Source organism: Tupaia chinensis, unplaced genomic scaffold, assembly GCF_000334495.1.
Source record: "Tupaia chinensis unplaced genomic scaffold, TupChi_1.0 Scaffold139943_1, whole genome shotgun sequence".
NCBI lineage: Eukaryota > Metazoa > Chordata > Mammalia > Scandentia > Tupaiidae > Tupaia > Tupaia belangeri.
The window spans coordinates 2847444-2858297 of record NW_006199822.1 but is presented as its reverse complement, the minus strand read 5'-3'; the positions used below and the strand labels follow the sequence as shown (position 1 = coordinate 2858297).

At 39.5% G+C, this 10854-nt stretch overlaps 1 non-coding gene and 1 pseudogene across 1 annotated transcript; both read right to left on the bottom strand.

Annotated features, from left to right (window-relative positions):
* Window positions 1-5930: 5930 nt before the first annotated feature.
* Window positions 5931-6038, bottom strand: LOC114004757 (U6 spliceosomal RNA). The gene has a single exon (XR_003546828.1). It is a non-coding gene; the product is annotated as a U6 spliceosomal RNA (small nuclear RNA).
* A 92-nt stretch (window positions 6039-6130) lies between these two features.
* Window positions 6131-6231, bottom strand: LOC114004756 (uncharacterized; annotated as a pseudogene).
* Window positions 6232-10854: the final 4623 nt, after the last annotated feature.

Here is a 10854-nt window from a genome sequence, read left to right as displayed (position 1 = left end):
AGCGTGACCATCCCCCCTGGGGGGTGATTTCTCGCTTTCTGTCTCTATGTCTCTCTCTGTCTGTCTGGCGAGCGCACACGCCTTACAGTGAAAATCTCTCAAAAAAAAAAAAAAAAAGTCCACAGAATATTGAAATTGAAGTATAATTTTATTTTTGTGCAAAAAAAATGTGGAAATCCATACATGGTTTTTCATAATATGTATGTGCCATAAATTTTTTGAAGACTTCTTGTATAGAGAGCATTTATCATCCTCTTTAACTGAGAATAGGTATGATTTTTTAAAAATGAACTAGAATCTCATTTCTTCTAAAGTATTCCCTTTCTTAATATTTCTTTGAGTACCCAAATGCCTTCTATTCTCTTACAAACTTTTATTCACATCAAAAATTCTGAACCTAAAAAAAAAAAATTCTCAACCTGAGGTTCATGAACTCCTAGAAATTATATGCAAAATTGTCTAGGGGCTGTCTAGGTGCCCCTTTCGGAGATAAACATCAGTGTTTGTTTTGTTTTGTTTAAAATTAGATTCTCCAAAGGATATGTGACCCAAATAAAGTTAAGAACTATTGTTCTGAGCTGAGGTCACAAACTTATTTCCACTTAATTTTTGTGTCTCTCCTTGATCATGCTTTAAAGCTCAGAAAATAAAGATCTGTTCAAATGAAAATGGCTATTCTGTGCACTAAACCGAAGCCTTAAAATATGCAAACTTTATACCTGATGTCTCTTCCCACAGGTTCAACTTATGACTGGCACCTTACAGTTTTGAGGAAAAGTTGGAACTAAAGCCTACCACCTCTTCCTCACAAAGGCTTGGCAATGCCTGTTTCTCCTTTTTGTTCCAGATGCATGCTTTCTGAGGTTGGACAGCTCATTTCCCACCACGGTATGTAAACACCTGAGCTCCCCTGCTTGAACTTCCACAAACTTACCTTAACGTAGACTCTATCATTTGACTTCCACCACAATTCCATGGGAAAATAAAGGTCGATATTCTTGCCCTATTTTACATATGCAGAACTGAAGCCTACAGAAGATAATGATCATTCTGCAGTCCTGCTAGAACCCATGCATAGCAGGGTGCTTCTTACAGTTCTTTCAGAAATTGTAATTAGTGTAATTACAAATAATGTGACATTCATTTTACTTTATGCTCTACTATGGGTTGGATTGCAACCCCTTCAAAAATTCATATGTTGAAGTCCTAACCTCCATTACCTCAGAATGCGACCTTATTTAGAAATAGAGTCATTGCAGATGTAATTATCAATAGTTACGACAAGGCTATACTGGAGTAGAGTGAGTACTTAGTCCAGTATGACTAATATTATTATAAGAAGAGAAAATTTGGACATAGATATGCACATGGTTTGAATGCCCTGTGAAGACAAAAGCAGAAATTGGGGTGATGCTTCTACAATCTAAGAAAACCAAAATTGCTAGCAAAACACTAGAAGCCGTACAAGAGGCATGGAGCAGATGCTGTATAGAACCAACCATGACAACTTGGTCTTGGACTTATTAGACTCCAGAACTGTAGAACAATAAATTTCTGTTAGGTAAACCACCCAGTTTGTGGTGCTTATTTACAGAAGCCCTAGCTAACTAATATATTCTATTTCACAATTTTTTGGGGGGAGAGATTTTTGCTATAGGGCACATGCACTTGCCAGAAAGATAAAGAGAGATAGAGAGACAGAAAGCTAGAAATCACCCCCCTGGGGAGATGGCCATGCTGCAATCCCTCCCCCCTCCATTCTCCTCTCGGGATCTTGGGTACCCACGCACATATGCCCGGCCTGAGTTTAAGCCACCGGGTCTGGGACTTGAACTGCGGTCGACTATGTGGGAGTCCAGTGACATAGCCATTATGCTAACTCCTGGTCCCTCTATTTCACAATTTTTAAAAGTTAAAAAATAGATAATATTTGCATGGTATGAGGTACTACAGAAGCACAGAAATATGTCAAAATGTGAAATGCCCTCCCCATCATCTCAGTACCATCCCTATTCCAATGTAATAATTAAGTAATTATCCTGTAGAACTTTATCTATGCATTTACACACATATTTGTAGAGTTATCCATTTGTATTTTTGAACCCAGTTTTTCTGAGTCTGGGTTTCTATTTTATGTTGTCATTATTTCAGATGCCTGAGGTGATGTCTACTCTTCTACCAGTTAATTAATTCAGTGTTCTTTTTCTTTAACAACTGTTGGAGTAGTGTGTGTGTGTGTATGTGTGTGTGTGTGTGCTCACACATGCGCATGTGTTTTAATAATCATTCCTAGGAAGAAAAATAATTTGCCTCAAGGATGTCCCTGAGGCAAACTACAATTGGAAAAGCTTTCAGAAGTTGCAAAAGTAGTATACTTGTTTTGCATTCATCCCACAGTGAGGCATTGGATGAAAGGTGTGAAATACAAGCTCCATGAGATATCCATCCATTTCAGAGGGTAGCCCAGTCTCCCACATAAATATGGATGGTAGTTATTTACCCATAAAAATTTGACTAGCACCCTCCAACTTCTACTTGTTAAAAATATAGCTTTTCCCAGAAATTCAAGAATTTCTTTTTTTAAAAAAAAGAAACAAAAAGATAACTATCTCCAGATGGCCCCTGTTGCAGATCACATATTGGACCTGGGAGGAAAGAGAAAGTCTTACACTCCTCTAGTCTTCTCCATTTGATACATATTCTAAAGGTCTAGAACACCAAGTATAAAAAAAGTAGGAGGATAACAAAATCTGAAAGGTGAAGACTCTTGCCACCCTGGTTGGCCTGTCCCTGAGCCTGTTATTCTTTTTGCTTCACTAATCACAGTCAAGGAGACTTCATTCCTTGAGTGTCAAACCAAGTAGCCTTAAGTAATAAGTAAGGTTGAAAATATTTTGCTAACTTTGCTGCTCAATAAAAGAGTAGAAAAGAAATAGAGCCACAGAAGAAGAGGCTCAAGAAGAGATGAGGACCTGGGGTGGGAATCTAAATTCCAAAAGGAATAAAAGGACAGGAAGATACAAAGAGGCAGGAGAGGTAGAGGATAGAAAAAGGTAGCCAAAAGGGTGTGGACAGAAAAGACCTTGGCCTAATATGGTAGCCATGTTTCAAAGTTGGATTCTAATTTAGTCTGTTACTGTGTTCCCAAACAGAAATACCAGAGACTTCATGATTTGTAAAGGATAAAGATTTCAGGGTCAACCAGTGGCCAGGTAGTTGAGGCAGCTATATCCCACAAGGTTGACTGTATGATTGAACTGGAGGCCATCATGGGAGAAACATGTCTGGCATGTGTACATGCCCAAAACCCCAAGAGGAGAATGAAAGAGAAGGGACTGTGGCATGAGTTCCCCCAGGATGCTGCTTTCTCACTTTCCCTCTCTCTGTCTCTCTTTAGCTAGCACACACATCCTAGAGCAAATTTTAAAAATTAAAAAAAGAATATTTATTCGACTCATTATTCTGGTGACTGGAAAGTTCAAAGGTAAAGGGCAGCATTAGGCTGGCTTCTGGTGGTACATCACAATGTGGATGAAAGAAGCCAAGAGGAAAGTAGGCTTGTGGGAAGAAGAGTAAGAGAAAATAGGGCCTTATACTTTCTGCATTTGTCCCTTCTATACACTGAGTCCACTGGATGGTGCTAACCCACAATGGAGGAAGGTCTTCCTCTCTTAAAGTCTTCCCATCTGCCAGGGCCATTACACTAGAGACCAAGTGTTTGGAACATAAACCTTTGGAGACAATTATTATCCAAACTATATCAGTCCCTATGACAGTTTTATAGGTCCATTTGACAGGGCCATAGTACCCATACATCTGGTTAAACTTTATTTTGGATCTTTATGTGGGAGTATTTTTGTAGATGAGATTAACATTTAAATCTGGGCTTCTGAGTGATACAGATTATACTCTATATTGTAGGCAGGCCTGTGCTGGTCAGTTAAAGGCCTTAATAGAAAAAGATTGACCTCCCCCAGGCAAAGAGAAAATCTGCCAGCAGATGGTTTATGGGTTCAAACTGCGAATCTTCCCTGAGTTTCTAGTCTGCTAGCTTATCCCTACAATTACATGAGAAAATTTCTTAAATTTCACACACACACACACACACACACACACACACACACATACATCTATTTCTCTGAAAAGGCTAATACAGCGCCCCAAATCCCTCCCCTCCCTGTATGCTCATGACACTCTTCAAGTCTAAAAGTTGAGCTTATTTTCTTCCTTTGAATTAGGGCTGGCCCTCTGAATGCTTTGGCCATTCACATGGTAGATGTATAATTCTGAGACATCTAAGCTCAGGTCTTAAAAGAACTGGAAACTTCCGCCTCCTTCCCCTTGGAGCACTTACACTTGGAATCCTCCCACTTGGACCCCACCATCCATGCTTTGCAAGACCCTAACTCCCCTAAAAGACCATGTGGAGGAGAACCTAGGTAATCTGTAGAAAGTCCTCACTGAGGGTCTAGCACCATTTTGTGTGTTCCAAAACCAGATGAACTGCCAATGACTATGGCTCCAGATGACCTCACATGGAACAGAAGAACCATTCAGCAGAACTAACTCAACCTATGAGAGATAACAAAATGTGCATTTTTTAACCACTACGTTTAGGGCTTTTTTTTCCTTTTTTTAATTTTTTTTTTATTTTTTTGTACAACAGTATCATGAAATTTGGCCCAACATAGAACTTTTTTCTACTGACAGGATGATGGGGTGGAAGTTGAATCATCTAAAGAGAGATGGCCTACACTAGGTTTTCCTGGATGATTTGACTATGCTTAGCAAGAATATATTTGGGCTTCTCAGAGAAAGGTGCCTTTATTTTCAAACCCAAGAGCCCTCTTTTATAAATATTCAGGCAGTCACTGCCAACCATACTGGGCCCCTGCTAGAGAAAAATCACATTGCCATGTCTTCTGCACTTGAACTTAGCAACTAAAGGCTACTCCTCCAGCTCTGTTTTCTAGCAGTCATTTGTTCACTAGTAAATAAGTGCCCTACGTCCTTTATCAAAAATCACATTGCCATGTCTTCTGCACTTGAACTTAGCAACTAAAGGCTACTCCTCCAGCTCTGTTTTCCAGCAGTCATTTGTTCACTACATCCTTTATCATGTTAAATAAATGATAATGTTGTTAGAGTAGTGGCAAAAACTTTTCTAGGGAGTCATTTAAATACTCTAGTTTTATTTTCTTGGTAGGAACCTGGCCTTAATGGCTTCCTTTCAACATTATATTACACTGCATTGCCCAAGGTCATTATCAATCCAAACCACAGTGGAAGGAGGCCAAGCTGCTCATAAACTTCACTTTATGACCTACCACAGGAATGTCCTCCATCTCTTAAGAAAGGAGTTCATTTCAGTCCTATTAGAAGTTTGATGTTAAGACCTGGCAATGATGTCAAGACCTTTACAATGTAGATTTAATATAAGAAACATATAGTTTAATGGTAACAGGATCTAAAATTTATATTCTACACTCAGGTGTGTCAAAAAATATGTAGTGTGTTTGTAACCTGACACAATGTCAGATAATTTATAGAAAATAGATACACTGCATAATCTTTTTACACACCTAAGTGTAGAATATAAATTTTGGATCCTGTTACCATGAGACCATACGGTATGTCTATTTCCTATAAATAATCGCAGGCCTACCTTATTGATTAGCTGGGAGGGGCATTCAGATATAAAATTTGAATTTTCCATAATTTATGGCAACACAGTCTGTCCAATTGACTCAACTTTCCCCATCTCCTGCTATTCTTGGGGAGGGTGGGCAAGTGGAGTGGCGAGTGTAGAATGGTCTATATCCATGTGGGAAATGTCACACTCATTATTCTGCTGGGGAGTGAGACTTCTGACTTAGTCCCTGGACTAATGATCACCCCAGTTTGTTTTGTTCCAGAGCTTTACCTCAGTCATAAATTCTCTGAATTGCTCCCTAGGACTATCATCCTTGCACAAGGGCCATGCTAATTTTCTCTATCATTCCAGTTTTAGTGTATGTGCTGCATGTGGGAAATGTCACACTCATTATTCTGCTGGGGAGTGAGACTTCTGACTTAGTCCCTGGACTAATGATCACCCCAGTTTGTTTTGTTCCAGAGCTTTACCTCAGTCATAAATTCTCTGAATTGCTCCCTAGGACTATCATCCTTGCACAAGGGCCATGCTAATTTTCTCTATCATTCCAGTTTTAGGGTATGTGCTGCCAACCAAACCAAACATAGGGCTGTCTAACTCCATGGTCTTGTTTGCCAAAGCATTCGGGTCTTTCAGATTTTGCAGGCTTCACATAAGGTGTGCTGTCCCAGTTCATCAGCTCTAGGGCTGTATTCTGACATGTTGGCCTTGCCTCAGAATAGGTCTTGTCCCAGAGGCTTGCTATCCATTTCTCTCTCTCCAGAACAGCTAGAAGAGCATGCCTCCAGCCCTGCACCATTGGTTACCTCAGATTTCCCTGCACCCAGATGCTTTTGGTATAGAACATCTAGAGGATTTGCTCATAACAGTACCAGGGGATACACATGTCTGAGCTCCTCCCCTTTTTCCACCCATCTCACAATTTAGAAGGCTCCAAAATATGCTTTCTACTATCTATCTCTGTCATAACTTGAGTTACCTATATACTATAGAAGAGTGGCTGGTGAACTTTTTAATATAAGGCCAGATAGTAAATATCTTAGGCTTTGAAGCCCATCTGGTCTCTGTGGTAGTTACCCACTCTGCTTATCGTAGTGCGGAAGCAGCCACAGAGAATAAATATAAAAGTGTGACTGTGTTCTAATAAAGCTTTGTTTGAAAAATTAGTGGAGGGCTGGATTTGGTCTGTGGGCCACAGATAAGGGAGTATGGTAGGTTAGAGGTAGCCAAAAATTTTTTTACATACTTGCCATCCAATTGTGGCCCTATGAATGTCACTTTCTGATTGCATTTGTGAATGCTTTGGCCAATAGGATATAATGAGAATGACAATGTGATAATTTCTGGCTCAGTCCTTATGAAACTGGTAGATTATTCTTCCTTTAAGAACATTAATTTTGGAAACGTCTGGCCATGGAAGAAGTTCAATTACTCTGCAAAGAACTATATGGTGTCATATGGAGATGAGAGGGTACAGTAGAGTCCAGTTTTCTGCCATTGCCACCAAGGCACCAGGCACATGAGTGAAATTGTCTTGGATCCTCCAGGGATGCCTAGCTGCCCGCTGCATTCCACTAACTGCCTCCAGCCAAGCCACAAGGGATAGAAGAATCACCCAGCTAAACACTGTCCAAAACTGTGACCAATGAGAATGACTGTTTTTTCAAGTCTCTAAATTTAAGTGAATTGCCAGATCCGTTAATATTAATAGATGAGAATTCTCTGAATTAATTAAAAGATATTACTTTAGCTCACTTAAAATCTCACAAAGTCACTGGATCTCATTGTTTCTTCCTGCTGATAAATATAAGGTAAAGCTTCCAGCAATTGACCTCTTGTCTTACATAGTAGAGTACCACAAAATTGCAGTTGGAAAAATTTTTAAAGAAACATGGGCAAATCAAATGAAACAACAAATAGTCTGGGAAATGAGAAGACTTCAGCATTGTGTTGAACAAGGATTACGTTTTTACTGGCATGTGAGGTCTTGTAGCTTCCTTGATATGGTTATGTAATTCCACAGGGTGACATTCAGGTTTTTATATTTTATTTTTTGCTACAGGGCATGTGCACTCACCAGAGAGAGTCAGAGAGAAAGTGAGAAATCACTCCCTAGGGATGACCACACTGTAATCCCTTCTGCTTCATTCTCCTCTCAGGATTTTGGGCACACATGCACACACACCCAGCATGATTTTCAAGCCCCATGGTTCGGGACTCACCAGGGTTTGCCATGTGGGAGTCCAGTGCCTTAACAACTATGCCACCTATGGGCTCCCTCTTTGCCCTTTAAGAAGGATGTGCTCTTGTTTTATGGATGTTAGCATCTCAGCTTTCTTTTTTGGTGTGGAATCTCAGTAATAGATTTTCCTAAGAACAATATTTGGAGTAAGAACTCAGACTATACTTCTCAGAGTGTTTGTGTGGGGAGCGTAAATGGAGACTGCAGGATGAGTGTGGAGAATGCACAGGGACTAGAGGAGCCATGTAGATGTAAAGGGGAAGCGGGGGCAGAAACAGAGCGATAGCTGCTGTTGTGAGTGGGAGACAATGGACCAGGTGCAAGTGGGAGAAGAATCCTGGAGTGGGAACTGGGAATGAGGAGTGGATTTATGAAGTAGCAGCTGCGGCCTGAATGGGAAATAGTGGCAGAGAGGAGAAGATTGTTGGAAATTAAGATCAACATCCCACCTCTGTCCCTTTGGTCATTTCTAAAGGATTGAATAACACTGAAGCAGTCAATGTTATCAAATATGCCTGTGGTAGACTGAGCTGAGCTGAGCTGTTTTTCTTTTTCTTTTTTGCTTTTGTTTTTGTTTTCTAAATTGCCAGAGGATATTTGCAATTGCCAGGGAATTTCAAAGAAAGAGGGAAAAAGTCCTCCCCACAATGGGGTGTGGTCATGTCACAATCCTTTTTCCTCCGATTCTTCATTGTGTTGCAATTTAGGGCATGCATGCACACCTGTCCAGCCTGCATGTTTTCATGCCACCTGGGCTGGGATTAGAACTTCAGTAATTACGTGGGATCTGGCTCCCTTAACCACTGTGCTATAGGGTGAGCCTAACTTTCAAACCTATCTCTTTGAAGACAGGGATCACAGTCAAGTCCCTGTGAGTTTTCTTATATTATGGGCTCTTTAATTTACTTTATTGGAAACAGATGGGCACTGTTTGAGACCAGCACGTTGGCCTAAAGTGATCTAAATCAATGCCAGTTTTAGATGACTCTGAAATCAGCTGACGGCATCATTAAAAAAAAAAGGATATTTAATATAGAATCAGAAGTTCATTTCTGGGATATCACCTCCTAATTATAATTGGTGATGCTATGTTTAGAATGATTTTTTAAAGATGTTTTAAAAGCAAAACAGTACAAGTTTCTGTTGAGGCAATTAAACATAAACACCAACGAGAAGAATAAAAATAAAAATGAGTGACCTGATATGACACAAATGGGTACTTAATCCTTAAGGTGTCACTTCTAAGTCATGGCATCATACATGGAGTTTAAACATTCTGTTTCTCCAATAACTTGTGTGCAAATAAAGATGACGCACTCTGGAACACGATGGGCAATGATACAAAAAGTGATTGTACTCATATGTACAGCGACTTTTTCTTATGGGTAAAAATGGGTTTCTTTCTGGGACCAGCAAATGGCATAATGGCTATGTCGCTGGACTCCCATGTAGTTGACCTCAGTTTGAGTCCCAGACCCAGTGGCTTAAACTCACCAGGCACGTGTGCCTGTGTGCCCAGGATCCGGAGAAAAGAATGGAGGGGAAGGGATTGCAGCGTGGCCATCCCCCTTGGAGGGTGGTTTCTCACTTTCTGTCTCTCTGTCTCTCTCTGTCTTTCTGGCGAGCACATACACCGTATAGCAAAAACCTCTCCAAAAAAAAAAAAAGAGATTCTTTCTATTTATGATTGTTTGACATAAGGGCATATAGACAAGTGTCTTGCTTTTCTGCTTTCCTGCCTCTTTTTTCTGCTGACACATGCAAAAGGTAAGCCATGTTGAATCAGGTCTCACAATATGCTACTTAACCCCTACTTAAATAATTCAAGCAATACTAACCCATTTGTTTACATATCAGATGTATTTTGAGAGAAAATATGAGGTTTAGAATCTTTGTTATCCTCAAATACTTGTTTTTTGTTTGTTTGTTTCTTTTTTTCATTTCTTGAGATGTAGGCAATTCCAGAAAAAACTCAAGGTGAAATCAGAGTTGATAATCACAATCTTCTTGAGACTGGCACATACTTTTGTAACATTATTTTAGGTTTCTAAAGGATAAAGTGGAAAAGGAGTTAGAAGAAAAATTTCTTTAGTTTTTGTGATGATTTGGTACATGCTTCTCCCTCTACTCTCCCCCCTTCTTCGTTACAAGGCATATTGGAAGTTAAATTTTCACTTTTGTTTTGCTTTATTTATTTATTTATTCCATGAGAAAGAGAAACAGATAAATAGAGATAGGGAGACAGAGAAACAGGCACTCTCTGAGGGTCCCCATACTGTGATTCAGCCAGCTTGGATTGTGGGTACACACACAGCTGGCATGTACAGTGTGGTCCTAGGATACAAACTGGGGACCTTCCCATGTGGGTCCAGTTGCATTTTCACTGTGCCACATCTAGCTTCTTGTTTTGCTTTTTAAAAATCTTCTATTGCAAGGTTATTTTCTTGTTTAAATGTATCTGGTATCTGGAATTGGTATTTTCATGCCTTGCCTCCCTAAATAAAAAATTATTGATCCATTTAACACATTGTTCATTTCAGCACTTTTTAGGCCAGAGAGACTAAACAACATGTACATTTTGAAAGACTCGGGTGCTGTTGCACCAATAAATAAATCTACATTTTAAGCAAACATGTTTTTCTCTTATGTACTTTTTCTTAGGAGGAAATGTCTAAGATACTAGCATTGATCGTAAAATGTCTCATTTTCTACTCCTTCTCATATCCAACCTTCTGAAAGTTGTGATTAGATGCCACAAGTGTAAAATTCCATACCTGATCTCATGTGACAGGTGGTAACAAAATGTTGAAAAACACAATATTGTATAGAATTACCTATGGGCTAAGTGTATAAGGTGTATATGAAACATGAATGAATTGCATACCTGGATGTGAGTTCCGTCCTTAAGATATCTTATCATATATATATATATATATATATATATATATGTATATACATG